This window comes from Lactuca serriola, chromosome 1 (assembly GCF_051521515.1).
Source record: "Lactuca serriola cultivar US96UC23 chromosome 1, Lser_US96UC23_V15, whole genome shotgun sequence".
NCBI classification, from domain to species: domain Eukaryota; kingdom Viridiplantae; phylum Streptophyta; class Magnoliopsida; order Asterales; family Asteraceae; genus Lactuca; species Lactuca serriola.
The window spans coordinates 207,658,932-207,675,784 of NC_136408.1; the positions used below are offsets into that span (position 1 = coordinate 207,658,932).

Consider the following 16,853-nt stretch of genomic DNA (forward strand, 5'->3'; position numbering starts at 1 on the left):
AAAACAATAAGCATGGATAGTATTTCGGGTGCGATCATACCAGCACTAATGCACCGGATCCCATCAGAACTCCGCAGTTAAGCGTGCTTGGGCGAGAGTAGTACTAGGATGGGTGACCCCCTGGGAAGTCCTCGTGTTGCACCCCCTTTTTCGTTGCCCGTTTGCGTTTTTTTAGGTTTTAGGTGCGTTTTTTTTTTCTTTCTTGCTATGTCTATGCTCGGGCGGCATCCGGTTCATCGTTGATTGTTTCCGCGTTTCCCGAACGGAGCCGATCCCTCACGTGGGTCCCACGCCTCGCGTTCGAAAGCAAACGACGTTCTGCGTCTTGTAAGACATAAAAACAATAAGCATCGATAGTATTTCGGGTGCGATCATACCAGCACTAATGCACCGGATCCCATCAGAACTCCGTAGTTAAGCGTGCTTGGGCGAGAGTAGTACTAGGATGGGTGACCCCCTGGGAAGTCCTCGTGTTGCACCCCCTTTTTCGTTGCCCGTTTGCGTTTTTTTAGGTTTTAGGTGCGTTTTTTTTTTCTTTTCTTGCTATGTCTATGCTCGGGCGGCATCCGGTTCATCGTTGATTGTTTCCGCGTTTCCCGAACGGAGCCGATCCCTCACGTGGGTCCCACGCCTCGCGTACGAAAGCAAACGACGTTCTGCGTCTTGTAAGACATAAAAACAATAAGCATGGATAGTATTTCGGGTGCGATCATACCAGCACTAATGCACCGGATCCCATCAGAACTCCGCAGTTAAGCGTGCTTGGGCGAGAGTAGTACTAGGATGGGTGACCCCCTGGGAAGTCCTCGTGTTGCACCCCCTTTTTCGTTGCCCGTTTGCGTTTTTTTAGGTTTTAGGTGCGTTTTTTTTTTCTTTCTTGCTATGTCTATGCTCGGGCGGCATCCGGTTCATCGTTGATTGTTTCCGCGTTTCCCGAACGGAGCCGATCCCTCACGTGGGTCCCACGCCTCGCGTACGAAAGCAAACGACGTTCTGCGTCTTGTAAGACATAAAAACAATAAGCATGGATAGTATTTCGGGTGCGATCATACCAGCACTAATGCACTGGATCCCATCAGAACTCCGCAGTTAAGCGTGCTTGGGCGAGAGTAGTACTAGGATGGGTGACCCCCTGGGAAGTCCTCGTGTTGCACCCCCTTTTTCGTTGCCCGTTTGCGTTTTTTTAGGTTTTAGGTGCGTTTTTTTTTTCTTTCTTGCTATGTCTATGCTCGGGCGGCATCCGGTTCATCGTTGATTGTTTCCGCGTTTCCCGAACGGAGCCGATCCCTCACGTGGGTCCCACGCCTCGCGTTCGAAAGCAAACGACGTTCTGCGTCTTGTAAGACATAAAAACAATAAGCATGGATAGTATTTCGGGTGCGATCATACCAGCACTAATGCACCGGATCCCATCAGAACTCCGCAGTTAAGCGTGCTTGGGCGAGAGTAGTACTAGGATGGGTGACCCCCTGGGAAGTCCTCGTGTTGCACCCCCTTTTTCGTTGCCCGTTTGCGTTTTTTTAGGTTTTAGGTGCGTTTTTTTCTTCTTTCTTGCTATGTCTATGCTCGGGCGGCATCCGGTTCATCGTTGATTGTTTCCGCGTTTCCCGAACGGAGCCGATCCCTCACGTGGGTCCCACGCCTCGCGTACGAAAGCAAACGACGTTCTGCGTCTTGTAAGACATAAAAACAATAAGCATGGATAGTATTTCGGGTGCGATCATACCAGCACTAATGCACCGGATCCCATCAGAACTCCGCAGTTAAGCGTGCTTGGGCGAGAGTAGTACTAGGATGGGTGACCCCCTGGGAAGTCCTCGTGTTGCACCCCCTTTTTCGTTGCCCGTTTGCGTTTTTTTAGGTTTTAGGTGCGTTTTTTTTTCTTTCTTGCTATGTCTATGCTCGGGCGGCATCCGGTTCATCGTTGATTGTTTCCGCGTTTCCCGAACGGAGCCGATCCCTCACGTGGGTCCCACGCCTCGCGTACGAAAGCAAACGACGTTCTGCGTCTTGTAAGACATAAAAACAATAAGCATGGATAGTATTTCGGGTGCGATCATACCAGCACTAATGCACCGGATCCCATCAGAACTCCGCAGTTAAGCGTGCTTGGGCGAGAGTAGTACTAGGATGGGTGACCCCCTGGGAAGTCCTCGTGTTGCACCCCCTTTTTCGTTGCCCGTTTGCGTTTTTTTAGGTTTTAGGTGCGTTTTTTTTTTCTTTCTTGCTATGTCTATGCTCGGGCGGCATCCGGTTCATCGTTGATTGTTTCCGCGTTTCCCGAACGGAGCCGATCCCTCACGTGGGTCCCACGCCTCGCGTTCGAAAGCAAACGACGTTCTGCGTCTTGTAAGACATAAAAACAATAAGCATGGATAGTATTTCGGGTGCGATCATACCAGCACTAATGCACCGGATCCCATCAGAAATCCGCAGTTAAGCGTGCTTGGGCGAGAGTAGTACTAGGATGGGTGACCCCCTGGGAAGTCCTCGTGTTGCACCCCCTTTTTCGTTGCCCGTTTGCGTTTTTTTAGGTTTTAGGTGCGTTTTTTTTTTCTTTCTTGCTATGTCTATGCTCGGGCGGCATCCGGTTCATCGTTGATTGTTTCCGCGTTTCCCGAACGGAGCCGATCCCTCACGTGGGTCCCACGCCTCGCGTACGAAAGCAAACGACGTTCTGCGTCTTGTAAGACATAAAAACAATAAGCATGGATAGTATTTCGGGTGCGATCATACCAGCACTAATGCACCGGATCCCATCAGAACTCCGCAGTTAAGCGTGCTTGGGCGAGAGTAGTACTAGGATGGGTGACCCCCTGGGAAGTCCTCGTGTTGCACCCCCTTTTTCGTTGCCCGTTTGCGTTTTTTTAGGTTTTAGGTGCGTTTTTTTTTTCTTTCTTGCTATGTCTATGCTCGGGCGGCATCCGGTTCATCGTTGATTGTTTCCGCGTTTCCCGAACGGAGCCGATCCCTCACGTGGGTCCCACGCCTCGCGTACGAAAGCAAACGACGTTCTGCGTCTTGTAAGACATAAAAACAATAAGCATGGATAGTATTTCGGGTGCGATCATACCAGCCCTAATGCACCGGATCCCATCAGAACTCCGCAGTTAAGCGTGCTTGGGCGAGAGTAGTACTAGGATGGGTGACCCCCTGGGAAGTCCTCGTGTTGCACCCCCTTTTTCGTTGCCCGTTTGCGTTTTTTTAGGTTTTAGGTGCGTTTTTTTTTTCTTTCTTGCTATGTCTATGCTCGGGCGGCATCCGGTTCATCGTTGATTGTTTCCGCGTTTCCCGAACGGAGCCGATCCCTCACGTGGGTCCCACGCCTCGCGTTCGAAAGCAAACGACGTTCTGCGTCTTGTAAGACATAAAAACAATAAGCATGGATAGTATTTCGGGTGCGATCATACCAGCACTAATGCACCGGATCCCATCAGAACTCCGCAGTTAAGCGTGCTTGGGCGAGAGTAGTACTAGGATGGGTGACCCCCTGGGAAGTCCTCGTGTTGCACCCCCTTTTTCGTTGCCCGTTTGCGTTTTTTTAGGTTTTAGGTGCGTTTTTTTTTTCTTTCTTGCTATGTCTATGCTCGGGCGGCATCCGGTTCATCGTTGATTGTTTCCGCGTTTCCCGAACGGAGCCGATCCCTCACGTGGGTCCCACGCCTCGCGTACGAAAGCAAACGACGTTCTGCGTCTTGTAAGACATAAAAACAATAAGCATGGATAGTATTTCGGGTGCGATCATACCAGCACTAATGCACCGGATCCCATCAGAACTCCGCAGTTAAGCGTGCTTGGGCGAGAGTAGTACTAGGATGGGTGACCCCCTGGGAAGTCCTCGTGTTGCACCCCCTTTTTCGTTGCCCGTTTGCGTTTTTTTAGGTTTTAGGTGCGTTTTTTTTTTCTTTCTTGCTATGTCTATGCTCGGGCGGCATCCGGTTCATCGTTGATTGTTTCCGCGTTTCCCGAACGGAGCCGATCCCTCACGTGGGTCCCACGCCTCGCGTTCGAAAGCAAACGACGTTCTGCGTCTTGTAAGACATAAAAACAATAAGCATGGATAGTATTTCGGGTGCGATCATACCAGCACTAATGCACCGGATCCCATCAGAAATCCGCAGTTAAGCGTGCTTGGGCGAGAGTAGTACTAGGATGGGTGACCCCCTGGGAAGTCCTCGTGTTGCACCCCCTTTTTCGTTGCCCGTTTGCGTTTTTTTAGGTTTTAGGTGCGTTTTTTTTTTCTTTCTTGCTATGTCTATGCTCGGGCGGCATCCGGTTCATCGTTGATTGTTTCCGCGTTTCCCGAACGGAGCCGATCCCTCACGTGGGTCCCACGCCTCGCGTACGAAAGCAAACGACGTTCTGCGTCTTGTAAGACATAAAAACAATAAGCATGGATAGTATTTCGGGTGCGATCATACCAGCACTAATGCACCGGATCCCATCAGAACTCCGCAGTTAAGCGTGCTTGGGCGAGAGTAGTACTAGGATGGGTGACCCCCTGGGAAGTCCTCGTGTTGCACCCCCTTTTTCGTTGCCCGTTTGCGTTTTTTTAGGTTTTAGGTGCGTTTTTTTTTTCTTTCTTGCTATGTCTATGCTCGGGCGGCATCCGGTTCATCGTTGATTGTTTCCGCGTTTCCCGAACGGAGCCGATCCCTCACGTGGGTCCCACGCCTCGCGTACGAAAGCAAACGACGTTCTGCGTCTTGTAAGACATAAAAACAATAAGCATGGATAGTATTTCGGGTGCGATCATACCAGCCCTAATGCACCGGATCCCATCAGAACTCCGCAGTTAAGCGTGCTTGGGCGAGAGTAGTACTAGGATGGGTGACCCCCTGGGAAGTCCTCGTGTTGCACCCCCTTTTTCGTTGCCCGTTTGCGTTTTTTTAGGTTTTAGGTGCGTTTTTTTTTTCTTTCTTGCTATGTCTATGCTCGGGCGGCATCCGGTTCATCGTTGATTGTTTCCGCGTTTCCCGAACGGAGCCGATCCCTCACGTGGGTCCCACGCCTCGCGTTCGAAAGCAAACGACGTTCTGCGTCTTGTAAGACATAAAAACAATAAGCATGGATAGTATTTCGGGTGCGATCATACCAGCACTAATGCACCGGATCCCATCAGAACTCCGCAGTTAAGCGTGCTTGGGCGAGAGTAGTACTAGGATGGGTGACCCCCTGGGAAGTCCTCGTGTTGCACCCCCTTTTTCGTTGCCCGTTTGCGTTTTTTTAGGTTTTAGGTGCGTTTTTTTTTTCTTTCTTGCTATGTCTATGCTCGGGCGGCATCCGGTTCATCGTTGATTGTTTCCGCGTTTCCCGAACGGAGCCGATCCCTCACGTGGGTCCCACGCCTCGCGTTCGAAAGCAAACGACGTTCTGCGTCTTGTAAGACATAAAAACAATAAGCATGGATAGTATTTCGGGTGCGATCATACCAGCACTAATGCACCGGATCCCATCAGAACTCCGCAGTTAAGCGTGCTTGGGCGAGAGTAGTACTAGGATGGGTGACCCCCTGGGAAGTCCTCGTGTTGCACCCCCTTTTTCGTTGCCCGTTTGTGTTTTTTTAGGTTTTAGGTGCGTTTTTTTTTTCTTTCTTGCTATGTCTATGCTCGGGCGGCATCCGGTTCATCGTTGATTGTTTCCGCGTTTCCCGAACGGAGCCGATCCCTCACGTGGGTCCCACGCCTCGCGTACGAAAGCAAACGACGTTCTGCGTCTTGTAAGACATAAAAACAATAAGCATGGATAGTATTTCGGGTGCGATCATACCAGCACTAATGCACCGGATCCCATCAGAACTCCGCAGGTAAGCGTGCTTGGGCGAGAGTAGTACTAGGATGGGTGACCCCCTGGGAAGTCCTCGTGTTGCACCCCCTTTTTCGTTGCCCGTTTGCGTTTTTTTAGGTTTTAGGTGCGTTTTTTTTTCTTTCTTGCTATGTCTATGCTCGGGCGGCATCCGGTTCATCGTTGATTGTTTCCGCGTTTCCCGAACGGAGCCGATCCCTCACGTGGGTCCCACGCCTCGCGTTCGAAAGCAAACGACGTTCTGCGTCTTGTAAGACATAAAAACAATAAGCATGGATAGTATTTCGGGTGCGATCATACCAGCACTAATGCACCGGATCCCATCAGAAATCCGCAGTTAAGCGTGCTTGGGCGAGAGTAGTACTAGGATGGGTGACCCCCTGGGAAGTCCTCGTGTTGCACCCCCTTTTTCGTTGCCCGTTTGCGTTTTTTTAGGTTTTAGGTGCGTTTTTTTTTTCTTTCTTGCTATGTCTATGCTCGGGCGGCATCCGGTTCATCGTTGATTGTTTCCGCGTTTCCCGAACGGAGCCGATCCCTCACGTGGGTCCCACGCCTCGCGTACGAAAGCAAACGACGTTCTGCGTCTTGTAAGACATAAAAACAATAAGCATGGATAGTATTTCGGGTGCGATCATACCAGCACTAATGCACCGGATCCCATCAGAACTCCGCAGTTAAGCGTGCTTGGGCGAGAGTAGTACTAGGATGGGTGACCCCCTGGGAAGTCCTCGTGTTGCACCCCCTTTTTCGTTGCCCGTTTGCGTTTTTTTAGGTTTTAGGTGCGTTTTTTTTTTCTTTCTTGCTATGTCTATGCTCGGGCGGCATCCGGTTCATCGTTGATTGTTTCCGCGTTTCCCGAACGGAGCCGATCCCTCACGTGGGTCCCACGCCTCGCGTACGAAAGCAAACGACGTTCTGCGTCTTGTAAGACATAAAAACAATAAGCATGGATAGTATTTCGGGTGCGATCATACCAGCCCTAATGCACCGGATCCCATCAGAACTCCGCAGTTAAGCGTGCTTGGGCGAGAGTAGTACTAGGATGGGTGACCCCCTGGGAAGTCCTCGTGTTGCACCCCCTTTTTCGTTGCCCGTTTGCGTTTTTTTAGGTTTTAGGTGCGTTTTTTTTTCTTTCTTGCTATGTCTATGCTCGGGCGGCATCCGGTTCATCGTTGATTGTTTCCGCGTTTCCCGAACGGAGCCGATCCCTCACGTGGGTCCCACGCCTCGCGTTCGAAAGCAAACGACGTTCTGCGTCTTGTAAGACATAAAAACAATAAGCATGGATAGTATTTCGGGTGCGATCATACCAGCACTAATGCACCGGATCCCATCAGAACTCCGCAGTTAAGCGTGCTTGGGCGAGAGTAGTACTAGGATGGGTGACCCCCTGGGAAGTCCTCGTGTTGCACCCCCTTTTTCGTTGCCCGTTTGCGTTTTTTTAGGTTTTAGGTGCGTTTTTTTTTTCTTTCTTGCTATGTCTATGCTCGGGCGGCATCCGGTTCATCGTTGATTGTTTCCGCGTTTCCCGAACGGAGCCGATCCCTCACGTGGGTCCCACGCCTCGCGTTCGAAAGCAAACGACGTTCTGCGTCTTGTAAGACATAAAAACAATAAGCATGGATAGTATTTCGGGTGCGATCATACCAGCACTAATGCACCGGATCCCATCAGAACTCCGCAGTTAAGCGTGCTTGGGCGAGAGTAGTACTAGGATGGGTGACCCCCTGGGAAGTCCTCGTGTTGCACCCCCTTTTTCGTTGCCCGTTTGTGTTTTTTTAGGTTTTAGGTGCGTTTTTTTTTTCTTTCTTGCTATGTCTATGCTCGGGCGGCATCCGGTTCATCGTTGATTGTTTCCGCGTTTCCCGAACGGAGCCGATCCCTCACGTGGGTCCCACGCCTCGCGTACGAAAGCAAACGACGTTCTGCGTCTTGTAAGACATAAAAACAATAAGCATGGATAGTATTTCGGGTGCGATCATACCAGCACTAATGCACCGGATCCCATCAGAACTCCGCAGGTAAGCGTGCTTGGGCGAGAGTAGTACTAGGATGGGTGACCCCCTGGGAAGTCCTCGTGTTGCACCCCCTTTTTCGTTGCCCGTTTGCGTTTTTTTAGGTTTTAGGTGCGTTTTTTTTTTCTTTCTTGCTATATCTATGCTCGGGCGGCATCCAGTTCATCGTTGATTGTTTCCGCGTTTCCCGAACGGAGCCGATCCCTCACGTGGGTCCCACGCCTCGCGTACGAAAGCAAACGACGTTCTGCGTCTTGTAAGACATAAAAACAATAAGCATGGATAGTATTTCGGGTGCGATCATACCAGCACTAATGCACCGGATCCCATCAGAACTCCGCAGTTAAGCGTGCTTGGGCGAGAGTAGTACTAGGATGGGTGACCCCCTGGGAAGTCCTCGTGTTGCACCCCCTTTTTCGTTGCCCGTTTGCGTTTTTTTAGGTTTTAGGTGCGTTTTTTTTTTCTTTCTTGCTATGTCTATGCTCGGGCGGCATCCGGTTCATCGTTGATTGTTTCCGCGTTTCCCGAACGGAGCCGATCCCTCACGTGGGTCCCACGCCTCGCGTACGAAAGCAAACGACGTTCTGCGTCTTGTAAGACATAAAAACAATAAGCATGGATAGTATTTCGGGTGCGATCATACCAGCACTAATGCACCGGATCCCATCAGAACTCCGCAGTTAAGCGTGCTTGGGCGAGAGTAGTACTAGGATGGGTGACCCCCTGGGAAGTCCTCGTGTTGCACCCCCTTTTTCGTTGCCCGTTTGCGTTTTTTTAGGTTTTAGGTGCGTTTTTTTTTTCTTTCTTGCTATGTCTATGCTCGGGCGGCATCCGGTTCATCGTTGATTGTTTCCGCGTTTCCCGAACGGAGCCGATCCCTCACGTGGGTCCCACGCCTCGCGTACGAAAGCAAACGACGTTCTGCGTCCTGTAAGACATAAAAACAATAAGCATGGATAGTATTTCGGGTGCGATCATACCAGCACTAATGCATCGGATCCCATCAGAACTCCGCAGTTAAGCGTGCTTGGGCGAGAGTAGTACTAGGATGGGTGACCCCCTGGGAAGTCCTCGTGTTGCACCCCCTTTTTCGTTGCCCGTTTGCGTTTTTTTAGGTTTTAGGTGCGTTTTTTTTTTCTTTCTTGCTATGTCTATGCTCGGGCGGCATCCGGTTCATCGTTGATTGTTTCCGCGTTTCCCGAACGGAGCCGATCCCTCACGTGGGTCCCACGCCTCGCGTTCGAAAGCAAACGACGTTCTGCGTCTTGTAAGACATAAAAACAATAAGCATGGATAGTATTTCGGGTGCGATCATACCAGCACTAATGCACCGGATCCCATCAGAACTCCGCAGTTAAGCGTGCTTGGGCGAGAGTAGTACTAGGATGGGTGACCCCCTGGGAAGTCCTCGTGTTGCACCCCCTTTTTCGTTGCCCGTTTGCGTTTTTTTAGGTTTTAGGTGCGTTTTTTTTTTCTTTCTTGCTATGTCTATGCTCGGGCGGCATCCGGTTCATCGTTGATTGTTTCCGCGTTTCCCGAACGGAGCCGATCCCTCACGTGGGTCCCACGCCTCGCGTTCGAAAGCAAACGACGTTCTGCGTCTTGTAAGACATAAAAACAATAAGCATGGATAGTATTTCGGGTGCGATCATACCAGCACTAATGCACCGGATCCCATCAGAACTCCGCAGTTAAGCGTGCTTGGGCGAGAGTAGTACTAGGATGGGTGACCCCCTGGGAAGTCCTCGTGTTGCACCCCCTTTTTCGTTGCCCGTTTGCGTTTTTTTAGGTTTTAGGTGCGTTTTTTTTTTCTTTCTTGCTATGTCTATGCTCGGGCGGCATCCGGTTCATCGTTGATTGTTTCCGCGTTTCCCGAACGGAGCCGATCCCTCACGTGGGTCCCACGCCTCGCGTACGAAAGCAAACGACGTTCTGCGTCTTGTAAGACATAAAAACAATAAGCATGGATAGTATTTCGGGTGCGATCATACCAGCACTAATGCACCGGATCCCATCAGAACTCCGCAGTTAAGCGTGCTTGGGCGAGAGTAGTACTAGGATGGGTGACCCCCTGGGAAGTCCTCGTGTTGCACCCCCTTTTTCGTTGCCCGTTTGCGTTTTTTTAGGTTTTAGGTGCGTTTTTTTTTTCTTTCTTGCTATGTCTATGCTCGGGCGGCATCCGGTTCATCGTTGATTGTTTCCGCGTTTCCCGAACGGAGCCGATCCCTCACGTGGGTCCCACGCCTCGCGTTCGAAAGCAAACGACGTTCTGCGTCTTGTAAGACATAAAAACAATAAGCATGGATAGTATTTCGGGTGCGATCATACCAGCACTAATGCACCGGATCCCATCAGAACTCCGCAGTTAAGCGTGCTTGGGCGAGAGTAGTACTAGGATGGGTGACCCCCTGGGAAGTCCTCGTGTTGCACCCCCTTTTTCGTTGCCCGTTTGCGTTTTTTTAGGTTTTAGGTGCGTTTTTTTTTTCTTTCTTGCTATGTCTATGCTCGGGCGGCATCCGGTTCATCGTTGATTGTTTCCGCGTTTCCCGAACGGAGCCGATCCCTCACGTGGGTCCCACGCCTCGCGTTCGAAAGCAAACGACGTTCTGCGTCTTGTAAGACATAAAAACAATAAGCATGGATAGTATTTCGGGTGCGATCATACCAGCACTAATGCACCGGATCCCATCAGAACTCCGCAGTTAAGCGTGCTTGGGCGAGAGTAGTACTAGGATGGGTGACCCCCTGGGAAGTCCTCGTGTTGCACCCCCTTTTTCGTTGCCCGTTTGCGTTTTTTTAGGTTTTAGGTGCGTTTTTTTTTCTTTCTTGCTATGTCTATGCTCGGGCGGCATCCGGTTCATCGTTGATTGTTTCCGCGTTTCCCGAACGGAGCCGATCCCTCACGTGGGTCCCACGCCTCGCGTACGAAAGCAAACGACGTTCTGCGTCTTGTAAGACATAAAAACAATAAGCATGGATAGTATTTCGGGTGCGATCATACCAGCACTAATGCACCGGATCCCATCAGAACTCCGCAGGTAAGCGTGCTTGGGCGAGAGTAGTACTAGGATGGGTGACCCCCTGGGAAGTCCTCGTGTTGCACCCCCTTTTTCGTTGCCCGTTTGCGTTTTTTTAGGTTTTAGGTGCGTTTTTTTTTTCTTTCTTGCTATGTCTATGCTCGGGCGGCATCCGGTTCATCGTTGATTGTTTCCGCGTTTCCCGAACGGAGCCGATCCCTCACGTGGGTCCCACGCCTCGCGTTCGAAAGCAAACGACGTTCTGCGTCTTGTAAGACATAAAAACAATAAGCATGGATAGTATTTCGGGTGCGATCATACCAGCACTAATGCACCGGATCCCATCAGAACTCCGCAGTTAAGCGTGCTTGGGCGAGAGTAGTACTAGGATGGGTGACCCCCTGGGAAGTCCTCGTGTTGCACCCCCTTTTTCGTTGCCCGTTTGCGTTTTTTTAGGTTTTAGGTGCGTTTTTTTTTCTTTCTTGCTATGTCTATGCTCGGGCGGCATCCGGTTCATCGTTGATTGTTTCCGCGTTTCCCGAACGGAGCCGATCCCTCACGTGGGTCCCACGCCTCGCGTTCGAAAGCAAACGACGTTCTGCGTCTTGTAAGACATAAAAACAATAAGCATGGATAGTATTTCGGGTGCGATCATACCAGCACTAATGCACCGGATCCCATCAGAACTCCGCAGTTAAGCGTGCTTGGGCGAGAGTAGTACTAGGATGGGTGACCCCCTGGGAAGTCCTCGTGTTGCACCCCCTTTTTCGTTGCCCGTTTGCGTTTTTTTAGGTTTTAGGTGCGTTTTTTTTTTCTTTCTTGCTATGTCTATGCTCGGGCGGCATCCGGTTCATCGTTGATTGTTTCCGCGTTTCCCGAACGGAGCCGATCCCTCACGTGGGTCCCACGCCTCGCGTACGAAAGCAAACGACGTTCTGCGTCTTGTAAGACATAAAAACAATAAGCATGGATAGTATTTCGGGTGCGATCATACCAGCACTAATGCACCGGATCCCATCAGAACTCCGCAGTTAAGCGTGCTTGGGCGAGAGTAGTACTAGGATGGGTGACCCCCTGGGAAGTCCTCGTGTTGCACCCCCTTTTTCGTTGCCCGTTTGTGTTTTTTTAGGTTTTAGGTGCGTTTTTTTTTTCTTTCTTGCTATGTCTATGCTCGGGCGGCATCCGGTTCATCGTTGATTGTTTCCGCGTTTCCCGAACGGAGCCGATCCCTCACGTGGGTCCCACGCCTCGCGTACGAAAGCAAACGACGTTCTGCGTCTTGTAAGACATAAAAACAATAAGCATGGATAGTATTTCGGGTGCGATCATACCAGCACTAATGCACCGGATCCCATCAGAACTCCGCAGTTAAGCGTGCTTGGGCGAGAGTAGTACTAGGATGGGTGACCCCCTGGGAAGTCCTCGTGTTGCACCCCCTTTTTCGTTGCCCGTTTGCGTTTTTTTAGGTTTTAGGTGCGTTTTTTTTTTCTTTCTTGCTATGTCTATGCTCGGGCGGCATCCGGTTCATCGTTGATTGTTTCCGCGTTTCCCGAACGGAGCCGATCCCTCACGTGGGTCCCACGCCTCGCGTTCGAAAGCAAACGACGTTCTGCGTCTTGTAAGACATAAAAACAATAAGCATGGATAGTATTTCGGGTGCGATCATACCAGCACTAATGCACCGGATCCCATCAGAACTCCGCAGTTAAGCGTGCTTGGGCGAGAGTAGTACTAGGATGGGTGACCCCCTGGGAAGTCCTCGTGTTGCACCCCCTTTTTCGTTGCCCGTTTGCGTTTTTTTAGGTTTTAGGTGCGTTTTTTTTTCTTTCTTGCTATGTCTATGCTCGGGCGGCATCCGGTTCATCGTTGATTGTTTCCGCGTTTCCCGAACGGAGCCGATCCCTCACGTGGGTCCCACGCCTCGCGTACGAAAGCAAACGACGTTCTGCGTCTTGTAAGACATAAAAACAATAAGCATGGATAGTATTTCGGGTGCGATCATACCGGCACTAATGCACCGGATCCCATCAGAACTCCGCAGGTAAGCGTGCTTGGGCGAGAGTAGTACTAGGATGGGTGACCCCCTGGGAAGTCCTCGTGTTGCACCCCCTTTTTCGTTGCCCGTTTGCGTTTTTTTAGGTTTTAGGTGCGTTTTTTTTTTCTTTCTTGCTATGTCTATGCTCGGGCGGCATCCGGTTCATCGTTGATTGTTTCCGCGTTTCCCGAACGGAGCCGATCCCTCACGTGGGTCCCACGCCTCGCGTTCGAAAGCAAACGACGTTCTGCGTCTTGTAAGACATAAAAACAATAAGCATGGATAGTATTTCGGGTGCGATCATACCAGCACTAATGCACCGGATCCCATCAGAACTCCGCAGTTAAGCGTGCTTGGGCGAGAGTAGTACTAGGATGGGTGACCCCCTGGGAAGTCCTCGTGTTGCACCCCCTTTTTCGTTGCCCGTTTGCGTTTTTTTAGGTTTTAGGTGCGTTTTTTTTTCTTTCTTGCTATGTCTATGCTCGGGCGGCATCCGGTTCATCGTTGATTGTTTCCGCGTTTCCCGAACGGAGCCGATCCCTCACGTGGGTCCCACGCCTCGCGTTCGAAAGCAAACGACGTTCTGCGTCTTGTAAGACATAAAAACAATAAGCATGGATAGTATTTCGGGTGCGATCATACCAGCACTAATGCACCGGATCCCATCAGAACTCCGCAGTTAAGCGTGCTTGGGCGAGAGTAGTACTAGGATGGGTGACCCCCTGGGAAGTCCTCGTGTTGCACCCCCTTTTTCGTTGCCCGTTTGCGTTTTTTTAGGTTTTAGGTGCGTTTTTTTTTTCTTTCTTGCTATGTCTATGCTCGGGCGGCATCCGGTTCATCGTTGATTGTTTCCGCGTTTCCCGAACGGAGCCGATCCCTCACGTGGGTCCCACGCCTCGCGTACGAAAGCAAACGACGTTCTGCGTCTTGTAAGACATAAAAACAATAAGCATGGATAGTATTTCGGGTGCGATCATACCAGCACTAATGCACCGGATCCCATCAGAACTCCGCAGTTAAGCGTGCTTGGGCGAGAGTAGTACTAGGATGGGTGACCCCCTGGGAAGTCCTCGTGTTGCACCCCCTTTTTCGTTGCCCGTTTGCGTTTTTTTAGGTTTTAGGTGCGTTTTTTTTTTCTTTCTTGCTATGTCTATGCTCGGGCGGCATCCGGTTCATCGTTGATTGTTTCCGCGTTTCCCGAACGGAGCCGATCCCTCACGTGGGTCCCACGCCTCGCGTTCGAAAGCAAACGACGTTCTGCGTCTTGTAAGACATAAAAACAATAAGCATGGATAGTATTTCGGGTGCGATCATACCAGCACTAATGCACCGGATCCCATCAGAACTCCGCAGTTAAGCGTGCTTGGGCGAGAGTAGTACTAGGATGGGTGACCCCCTGGGAAGTCCTCGTGTTGCACCCCCTTTTTCGTTGCCCGTTTGCGTTTTTTTAGGTTTTAGGTGCGTTTTTTTTTCTTTCTTGCTATGTCTATGCTCGGGCGGCATCCGGTTCATCGTTGATTGTTTCCGCGTTTCCCGAACGGAGCCGATCCCTCACGTGGGTCCCACGCCTCGCGTACGAAAGCAAACGACGTTCTGCGTCTTGTAAGACATAAAAACAATAAGCATGGATAGTATTTCAGGTGCGATCATACCAGCACTAATGCACCGGATCCCATCAGAACTCCGCAGTTAAGCGTGCTTGGACGAGAGTAGTACTAGGATGGGTGACCCCCTGGGAAGTCCTCGTGTTGCACCCCCTTTTTCGTTGCCCGTTTGCGTTTTTTTAGGTTTTAGGTGCGTTTTTTTTTCTTTCTTGCTATGTCTATGCTCGGGCGGCATCCGGTTCATCGTTGATTGTTTCCGCGTTTCCCGAACGGAGCCGATCCCTCACGTGGGTCCCACGCCTCGCGTACGAAAGCAAACGACGTTCTGCGTCTTGTAAGACATAAAAACAATAAGCATGGATAGTATTTCGGGTGCGATCATACCAGCACTAATGCACCGGATCCCATCAGAACTCCGCAGTTAAGCGTGCTTGGGCGAGAGTAGTACTAGGATGGGTGACCCCCTGGGAAGTCCTCGTGTTGCACCCCCTTTTTCGTTGCCCGTTTGCGTTTTTTTAGGTTTTAGGTGCGTTTTTTTTTTCTTTCTTGCTATGTCTATGCTCGGGCGGCATCCGGTTCATCGTTGATTGTTTCCGCGTTTCCCGAACGGAGCCGATCCCTCACGTGGGTCCCACGCCTCGCGTTCGAAAGCAAACGACGTTCTGCGTCTTGTAAGACATAAAAACAATAAGCATGGATAGTATTTCGGGTGCGATCATACCAGCACTAATGCACCGGATCCCATCAGAAATCCGCAGTTAAGCGTGCTTGGGCGAGAGTAGTACTAGGATGGGTGACCCCCTGGGAAGTCCTCGTGTTGCACCCCCTTTTTCGTTGCCCGTTTGCATTTTTTTAGGTTTTAGGTGCGTTTTTTTTTTCTTTCTTGCTATGTCTATGCTCGGGCGGCATCCGGTTCGTCGTTGATTGTTTCCGCGTTTCCCGAACGGAGCCGATCCCTCACGTGGGTCCCACGCCTCGCGTACGAAAGCAAACGACGTTCTGCGTCTTGTAAGACATAAAAACAATAAGCATGGATAGTATTTCGGGTGCGATCATACCAGCACTAATGCACCGGATCCCATCAGAACTCCGCAGTTAAGCGTGCTTGGGCGAGAGTAGTACTAGGATGGGTGACCCCCTGGGAAGTCCTCGTGTTGCACCCCCTTTTTCGTTGCCCGTTTGCGTTTTTTTAGGTTTTAGGTGCGTTTTTTTTTTCTTTCTTGCTATGTCTATGCTCGGGCGGCATCCGGTTCATCGTTGATTGTTTCCGCGTTTCCCGAACGGAGCCGATCCCTCACGTGGGTCCCACGCCTCGCGTACGAAAGCAAACGACGTTCTGCGTCTTGTAAGACATAAAAACAATAAGCATGGATAGTATTTCGGGTGCGATCATACCAGCACTAATGCACCGGATCCCATCAGAACTCCGCAGTTAAGCGTGCTTGGGCGAGAGTAGTACTAGGATGGGTGACCCCCTGGGAAGTCCTCGTGTTGCACCCCCTTTTTCGTTGCCCGTTTGCGTTTTTTTAGGTTTTAGGTGCGTTTTTTTTTTTCTTTCTTGCTATGTCTATGCTCGGGCGGCATCCGGTTCATCGTTGATTGTTTCCGCGTTTCCCGAACGGAGCCGATCCCTCACGTGGGTCCCACGCCTCGCGTTCGAAAGCAAACGACGTTCTGCGTCTTGTAAGACATAAAAACAATAAGCATGGATAGTATTTCGGGTGCGATCATACCAGCACTAATGCACCGGATCCCATCAGAACTCCGCAATTAAGCGTGCTTGGGCGAGAGTAGTACTAGGATGGGTGACCCCCTGGGAAGTCCTCGTGTTGCACCCCCTTTTTCGTTGCCCGTTTGCGTTTTTTTAGGTTTTAGGTGCGTTTTTTTTTCTTTCTTGCTATGTCTATGCTCGGGCGGCATCCGGTTCATCGTTGATTGTTTCCGCGTTTCCCGAACGGAGCCGATCCCTCACGTGGGTCCCACGCCTCGCGTACGAAAGCAAACGACGTTCTGCGTCTTGTAAGACATAAAAACAATAAGCATGGATAGTATTTCGGGTGCGATCATACCAGCACTAATGCATCGGATCCCATCAGAACCCCGCAGTTAAGCGTGCTTGGGCGAGAGTAGTACTAGGATGGGTGACCCCCTGGGAAGTCCTCGTGTTGCACCCCCTTTTTCGTTGCCCGTTTGCGTTTTTTTAGGTTTTAGGTGCGTTTTTTTTTTCTTTCTTGCTATGTCTATGCTCGGGCGGCATCCGGTTCATCGTTGATTGTTTCCGCGTTTCCCGAACGGAGCCGATCCCTCACGTGGGTCCCACGCCTCGCGTACGAAAGCAAACGACGTTCTGCGTCTTGTAAGACATAAAAACAATAAG

General features: G+C 50.7%; 50 non-coding genes across 50 annotated transcripts; all 50 read left to right on the forward strand.

The window, feature by feature from the left end:
• The first annotated feature begins 26 nt into the window (after positions 1-26).
• Positions 27-145, forward strand: LOC145082203 (5S ribosomal RNA). The gene has a single exon (XR_013696732.1). It is a non-coding gene; the product is annotated as a 5S ribosomal RNA (ribosomal RNA).
• A 218-nt stretch (positions 146-363) lies between these two features.
• LOC145082795 (5S ribosomal RNA) lies at positions 364-482 on the forward strand. Its single transcript, XR_013697295.1, has one exon. It is a non-coding gene; the product is annotated as a 5S ribosomal RNA (ribosomal RNA).
• A 219-nt stretch (positions 483-701) lies between these two features.
• LOC145082204 (5S ribosomal RNA) lies at positions 702-820 on the forward strand. The gene has a single exon (XR_013696733.1). It is a non-coding gene; the product is annotated as a 5S ribosomal RNA (ribosomal RNA).
• Positions 821-1,038: 218 nt separating this feature from the next.
• On the forward strand, positions 1,039-1,157 carry LOC145083336 (5S ribosomal RNA). Its single transcript, XR_013697810.1, has one exon. It is a non-coding gene; the product is annotated as a 5S ribosomal RNA (ribosomal RNA).
• Positions 1,158-1,375: 218 nt separating this feature from the next.
• LOC145082205 (5S ribosomal RNA) lies at positions 1,376-1,494 on the forward strand. The gene has a single exon (XR_013696734.1). It is a non-coding gene; the product is annotated as a 5S ribosomal RNA (ribosomal RNA).
• A 218-nt stretch (positions 1,495-1,712) lies between these two features.
• On the forward strand, positions 1,713-1,831 carry LOC145082206 (5S ribosomal RNA). Its single transcript, XR_013696735.1, has one exon. It is a non-coding gene; the product is annotated as a 5S ribosomal RNA (ribosomal RNA).
• Positions 1,832-2,048: 217 nt separating this feature from the next.
• On the forward strand, positions 2,049-2,167 carry LOC145082207 (5S ribosomal RNA). The gene has a single exon (XR_013696736.1). It is a non-coding gene; the product is annotated as a 5S ribosomal RNA (ribosomal RNA).
• Positions 2,168-2,385: 218 nt separating this feature from the next.
• Positions 2,386-2,504, forward strand: LOC145084543 (5S ribosomal RNA). The gene has a single exon (XR_013698985.1). It is a non-coding gene; the product is annotated as a 5S ribosomal RNA (ribosomal RNA).
• A 218-nt stretch (positions 2,505-2,722) lies between these two features.
• LOC145082208 (5S ribosomal RNA) lies at positions 2,723-2,841 on the forward strand. Its single transcript, XR_013696737.1, has one exon. It is a non-coding gene; the product is annotated as a 5S ribosomal RNA (ribosomal RNA).
• A 218-nt stretch (positions 2,842-3,059) lies between these two features.
• Positions 3,060-3,178, forward strand: LOC145084568 (5S ribosomal RNA). Its single transcript, XR_013699010.1, has one exon. It is a non-coding gene; the product is annotated as a 5S ribosomal RNA (ribosomal RNA).
• A 218-nt stretch (positions 3,179-3,396) lies between these two features.
• On the forward strand, positions 3,397-3,515 carry LOC145082209 (5S ribosomal RNA). The gene has a single exon (XR_013696738.1). It is a non-coding gene; the product is annotated as a 5S ribosomal RNA (ribosomal RNA).
• A 218-nt stretch (positions 3,516-3,733) lies between these two features.
• On the forward strand, positions 3,734-3,852 carry LOC145082211 (5S ribosomal RNA). Its single transcript, XR_013696740.1, has one exon. It is a non-coding gene; the product is annotated as a 5S ribosomal RNA (ribosomal RNA).
• A 218-nt stretch (positions 3,853-4,070) lies between these two features.
• On the forward strand, positions 4,071-4,189 carry LOC145084544 (5S ribosomal RNA). Its single transcript, XR_013698986.1, has one exon. It is a non-coding gene; the product is annotated as a 5S ribosomal RNA (ribosomal RNA).
• A 218-nt stretch (positions 4,190-4,407) lies between these two features.
• LOC145082212 (5S ribosomal RNA) lies at positions 4,408-4,526 on the forward strand. Its single transcript, XR_013696741.1, has one exon. It is a non-coding gene; the product is annotated as a 5S ribosomal RNA (ribosomal RNA).
• Positions 4,527-4,744: 218 nt separating this feature from the next.
• On the forward strand, positions 4,745-4,863 carry LOC145084569 (5S ribosomal RNA). The gene has a single exon (XR_013699011.1). It is a non-coding gene; the product is annotated as a 5S ribosomal RNA (ribosomal RNA).
• A 218-nt stretch (positions 4,864-5,081) lies between these two features.
• LOC145082214 (5S ribosomal RNA) lies at positions 5,082-5,200 on the forward strand. The gene has a single exon (XR_013696742.1). It is a non-coding gene; the product is annotated as a 5S ribosomal RNA (ribosomal RNA).
• A 218-nt stretch (positions 5,201-5,418) lies between these two features.
• On the forward strand, positions 5,419-5,537 carry LOC145082215 (5S ribosomal RNA). Its single transcript, XR_013696743.1, has one exon. It is a non-coding gene; the product is annotated as a 5S ribosomal RNA (ribosomal RNA).
• A 218-nt stretch (positions 5,538-5,755) lies between these two features.
• On the forward strand, positions 5,756-5,874 carry LOC145083873 (5S ribosomal RNA). Its single transcript, XR_013698332.1, has one exon. It is a non-coding gene; the product is annotated as a 5S ribosomal RNA (ribosomal RNA).
• A 217-nt stretch (positions 5,875-6,091) lies between these two features.
• Positions 6,092-6,210, forward strand: LOC145084545 (5S ribosomal RNA). Its single transcript, XR_013698987.1, has one exon. It is a non-coding gene; the product is annotated as a 5S ribosomal RNA (ribosomal RNA).
• A 218-nt stretch (positions 6,211-6,428) lies between these two features.
• LOC145082216 (5S ribosomal RNA) lies at positions 6,429-6,547 on the forward strand. Its single transcript, XR_013696744.1, has one exon. It is a non-coding gene; the product is annotated as a 5S ribosomal RNA (ribosomal RNA).
• A 218-nt stretch (positions 6,548-6,765) lies between these two features.
• LOC145084572 (5S ribosomal RNA) lies at positions 6,766-6,884 on the forward strand. Its single transcript, XR_013699013.1, has one exon. It is a non-coding gene; the product is annotated as a 5S ribosomal RNA (ribosomal RNA).
• A 217-nt stretch (positions 6,885-7,101) lies between these two features.
• Positions 7,102-7,220, forward strand: LOC145082218 (5S ribosomal RNA). The gene has a single exon (XR_013696746.1). It is a non-coding gene; the product is annotated as a 5S ribosomal RNA (ribosomal RNA).
• Positions 7,221-7,438: 218 nt separating this feature from the next.
• On the forward strand, positions 7,439-7,557 carry LOC145082219 (5S ribosomal RNA). The gene has a single exon (XR_013696747.1). It is a non-coding gene; the product is annotated as a 5S ribosomal RNA (ribosomal RNA).
• A 218-nt stretch (positions 7,558-7,775) lies between these two features.
• Positions 7,776-7,894, forward strand: LOC145083875 (5S ribosomal RNA). Its single transcript, XR_013698335.1, has one exon. It is a non-coding gene; the product is annotated as a 5S ribosomal RNA (ribosomal RNA).
• A 218-nt stretch (positions 7,895-8,112) lies between these two features.
• LOC145082220 (5S ribosomal RNA) lies at positions 8,113-8,231 on the forward strand. The gene has a single exon (XR_013696748.1). It is a non-coding gene; the product is annotated as a 5S ribosomal RNA (ribosomal RNA).
• A 218-nt stretch (positions 8,232-8,449) lies between these two features.
• Positions 8,450-8,568, forward strand: LOC145082221 (5S ribosomal RNA). Its single transcript, XR_013696749.1, has one exon. It is a non-coding gene; the product is annotated as a 5S ribosomal RNA (ribosomal RNA).
• A 218-nt stretch (positions 8,569-8,786) lies between these two features.
• LOC145083903 (5S ribosomal RNA) lies at positions 8,787-8,905 on the forward strand. Its single transcript, XR_013698366.1, has one exon. It is a non-coding gene; the product is annotated as a 5S ribosomal RNA (ribosomal RNA).
• A 218-nt stretch (positions 8,906-9,123) lies between these two features.
• On the forward strand, positions 9,124-9,242 carry LOC145082222 (5S ribosomal RNA). The gene has a single exon (XR_013696750.1). It is a non-coding gene; the product is annotated as a 5S ribosomal RNA (ribosomal RNA).
• A 218-nt stretch (positions 9,243-9,460) lies between these two features.
• On the forward strand, positions 9,461-9,579 carry LOC145082224 (5S ribosomal RNA). Its single transcript, XR_013696752.1, has one exon. It is a non-coding gene; the product is annotated as a 5S ribosomal RNA (ribosomal RNA).
• Positions 9,580-9,797: 218 nt separating this feature from the next.
• On the forward strand, positions 9,798-9,916 carry LOC145082225 (5S ribosomal RNA). Its single transcript, XR_013696753.1, has one exon. It is a non-coding gene; the product is annotated as a 5S ribosomal RNA (ribosomal RNA).
• A 218-nt stretch (positions 9,917-10,134) lies between these two features.
• On the forward strand, positions 10,135-10,253 carry LOC145082226 (5S ribosomal RNA). Its single transcript, XR_013696754.1, has one exon. It is a non-coding gene; the product is annotated as a 5S ribosomal RNA (ribosomal RNA).
• A 218-nt stretch (positions 10,254-10,471) lies between these two features.
• Positions 10,472-10,590, forward strand: LOC145082227 (5S ribosomal RNA). Its single transcript, XR_013696755.1, has one exon. It is a non-coding gene; the product is annotated as a 5S ribosomal RNA (ribosomal RNA).
• Positions 10,591-10,807: 217 nt separating this feature from the next.
• Positions 10,808-10,926, forward strand: LOC145083876 (5S ribosomal RNA). The gene has a single exon (XR_013698336.1). It is a non-coding gene; the product is annotated as a 5S ribosomal RNA (ribosomal RNA).
• Positions 10,927-11,144: 218 nt separating this feature from the next.
• On the forward strand, positions 11,145-11,263 carry LOC145082228 (5S ribosomal RNA). The gene has a single exon (XR_013696756.1). It is a non-coding gene; the product is annotated as a 5S ribosomal RNA (ribosomal RNA).
• Positions 11,264-11,480: 217 nt separating this feature from the next.
• On the forward strand, positions 11,481-11,599 carry LOC145082229 (5S ribosomal RNA). Its single transcript, XR_013696757.1, has one exon. It is a non-coding gene; the product is annotated as a 5S ribosomal RNA (ribosomal RNA).
• Positions 11,600-11,817: 218 nt separating this feature from the next.
• Positions 11,818-11,936, forward strand: LOC145082230 (5S ribosomal RNA). The gene has a single exon (XR_013696758.1). It is a non-coding gene; the product is annotated as a 5S ribosomal RNA (ribosomal RNA).
• Positions 11,937-12,154: 218 nt separating this feature from the next.
• LOC145082231 (5S ribosomal RNA) lies at positions 12,155-12,273 on the forward strand. The gene has a single exon (XR_013696759.1). It is a non-coding gene; the product is annotated as a 5S ribosomal RNA (ribosomal RNA).
• Positions 12,274-12,491: 218 nt separating this feature from the next.
• Positions 12,492-12,610, forward strand: LOC145082232 (5S ribosomal RNA). Its single transcript, XR_013696760.1, has one exon. It is a non-coding gene; the product is annotated as a 5S ribosomal RNA (ribosomal RNA).
• Positions 12,611-12,827: 217 nt separating this feature from the next.
• Positions 12,828-12,946, forward strand: LOC145083972 (5S ribosomal RNA). Its single transcript, XR_013698431.1, has one exon. It is a non-coding gene; the product is annotated as a 5S ribosomal RNA (ribosomal RNA).
• A 218-nt stretch (positions 12,947-13,164) lies between these two features.
• LOC145082233 (5S ribosomal RNA) lies at positions 13,165-13,283 on the forward strand. Its single transcript, XR_013696761.1, has one exon. It is a non-coding gene; the product is annotated as a 5S ribosomal RNA (ribosomal RNA).
• A 217-nt stretch (positions 13,284-13,500) lies between these two features.
• Positions 13,501-13,619, forward strand: LOC145082235 (5S ribosomal RNA). The gene has a single exon (XR_013696763.1). It is a non-coding gene; the product is annotated as a 5S ribosomal RNA (ribosomal RNA).
• Positions 13,620-13,837: 218 nt separating this feature from the next.
• On the forward strand, positions 13,838-13,956 carry LOC145082236 (5S ribosomal RNA). The gene has a single exon (XR_013696764.1). It is a non-coding gene; the product is annotated as a 5S ribosomal RNA (ribosomal RNA).
• A 218-nt stretch (positions 13,957-14,174) lies between these two features.
• LOC145082237 (5S ribosomal RNA) lies at positions 14,175-14,293 on the forward strand. Its single transcript, XR_013696765.1, has one exon. It is a non-coding gene; the product is annotated as a 5S ribosomal RNA (ribosomal RNA).
• A 217-nt stretch (positions 14,294-14,510) lies between these two features.
• LOC145084681 (5S ribosomal RNA) lies at positions 14,511-14,629 on the forward strand. The gene has a single exon (XR_013699116.1). It is a non-coding gene; the product is annotated as a 5S ribosomal RNA (ribosomal RNA).
• A 217-nt stretch (positions 14,630-14,846) lies between these two features.
• LOC145082238 (5S ribosomal RNA) lies at positions 14,847-14,965 on the forward strand. The gene has a single exon (XR_013696766.1). It is a non-coding gene; the product is annotated as a 5S ribosomal RNA (ribosomal RNA).
• Positions 14,966-15,183: 218 nt separating this feature from the next.
• On the forward strand, positions 15,184-15,302 carry LOC145084546 (5S ribosomal RNA). Its single transcript, XR_013698988.1, has one exon. It is a non-coding gene; the product is annotated as a 5S ribosomal RNA (ribosomal RNA).
• Positions 15,303-15,520: 218 nt separating this feature from the next.
• Positions 15,521-15,639, forward strand: LOC145082240 (5S ribosomal RNA). Its single transcript, XR_013696767.1, has one exon. It is a non-coding gene; the product is annotated as a 5S ribosomal RNA (ribosomal RNA).
• A 218-nt stretch (positions 15,640-15,857) lies between these two features.
• Positions 15,858-15,976, forward strand: LOC145082241 (5S ribosomal RNA). Its single transcript, XR_013696768.1, has one exon. It is a non-coding gene; the product is annotated as a 5S ribosomal RNA (ribosomal RNA).
• Positions 15,977-16,195: 219 nt separating this feature from the next.
• On the forward strand, positions 16,196-16,314 carry LOC145084584 (5S ribosomal RNA). Its single transcript, XR_013699025.1, has one exon. It is a non-coding gene; the product is annotated as a 5S ribosomal RNA (ribosomal RNA).
• Positions 16,315-16,531: 217 nt separating this feature from the next.
• LOC145085258 (5S ribosomal RNA) lies at positions 16,532-16,650 on the forward strand. The gene has a single exon (XR_013699667.1). It is a non-coding gene; the product is annotated as a 5S ribosomal RNA (ribosomal RNA).
• The last annotated feature ends 203 nt before the right edge of the window (positions 16,651-16,853 follow it).